This window comes from Pteropus vampyrus, unplaced genomic scaffold, assembly GCF_000151845.1.
Source record: "Pteropus vampyrus isolate Shadow unplaced genomic scaffold, Pvam_2.0 Scaffold79, whole genome shotgun sequence".
NCBI lineage: Eukaryota > Metazoa > Chordata > Mammalia > Chiroptera > Pteropodidae > Pteropus > Pteropus vampyrus.
The window spans coordinates 2142374-2143769 of NW_011888860.1; the positions used below are offsets into that span (position 1 = coordinate 2142374).

Sequence of the window (1396 nt, forward strand, 5' to 3'; positions counted from 1 at the left end):
TGTAATTGAAAAAAAATTAAAATAAAAATTTTAAAAGTCTAACTATTTTAACAGCTCTCCAGACTTTCAATAATTAGGTTGAAAAAAAAATATTAAACGTGAAGCAAAGGCTTCACCTTAATTTTTTGCCCACTTTGTTTTAAAATCAAATTGGAAAACATATATTCACTAGCCTAAAAATATGGGTAATTTGTTAAGAAAACAGTAATATTTTCCACTCTCTTCCTTCTCTGTTAATTTATGTTGCTCAGACTTAAGACTAAGATGAAGGTATATATGAATTACACCTGCAAGAAATCAAGGACATCATAGAGAAAAACAAAAGGGTGCTGGGTTTCCCATGTTAGCCTCTGCTTTAAAAAAAAAAAAATGAGATATGATTCACTTACCATAAAATTCACCTTTTTATTTATTTTTTTAGGCGAAACAACCCTTGGTTGGCCTCACAGATTGCAAGGACCTTGTCAGTTTACAATTCCTTATTTTTTATTTTTTTATTTTTTACGCCTATAGCGCTTGGTCTTCCTAGGTGGTCTCCCATCTAAGTACTAACCAGGCTCAACCCTGCTTAGCTTCCGAGATCAGAAGGGATTGGGCTTGTTCAGGGTGGCATGGCTGTAGACAAAATTTACCCTTTTAAAGTGTATAATTCAGTGAGTTTTAGTATAATCACAAAGTTGTGTAGCCATTACCACTATATAATTCCAGAACATTTTCATCACCTCTACCTTTTCTAACATTGGCCTAGCGGATGACCAGATAGGCTATGGGCAGTGCTGTGTTCTGGGCTGCTAACCCCTCCAGACTCTGGGACCTCCCAGAGAGTGAACCTTTGGGATCAAAGGACCATGGGTTCAGAGCTCAGCTCTGGCACTTATCAGCTCTGGGGTCTTAAGCAAGTTTCTCAGCCTTTCTGATGCTTGGAATTTTTTCACCTATAAAATGAGAACGATGATATCTACCTCAGGAGACTAGAAAGCCTATGTATAATACATAACACATGCAAAACACAGAGCAGAATATCTTCACATAGTAAGGGCTCCAAAAGCACAATATCCTATGCCTTAGATAAATCAGGTTTATACTCTACTTTTGCCTGAGGTAGTCATGACACAGCAGCCTTAAAAAATTAAGTTTTACACCCAGGCTTCCTGTTCTGGAAATCACTATTTGAATCATCAGCTAGCAAATAGCGGTCATCCACTTGGTTTCCTAATGAAATTATGTCCAGGTAAGAAGCCTTTATTTCCCTCTTGATATCTGATTTTCCCCAGAGGAAGGTCTTTGACATCAAATACATGGATACAGAAACATCACTGCTCAATCACTTGGCCTTGGGGTATTTGAACCAACCAAATAGCTTCAGGTTTAAATAAAAAATAAAGTGAGTGACAGG

The 1396-nt window shown here is 37.1% G+C and overlaps 1 pseudogene; it reads right to left on the bottom strand.

Moving 5' to 3' along the window:
- Nucleotides 1–504: 504 nt before the first annotated feature.
- Nucleotides 505–623, bottom strand: LOC111741553 (annotated as a pseudogene).
- Between the last annotated feature and the right edge of the window lie 773 nt (nt 624–1396).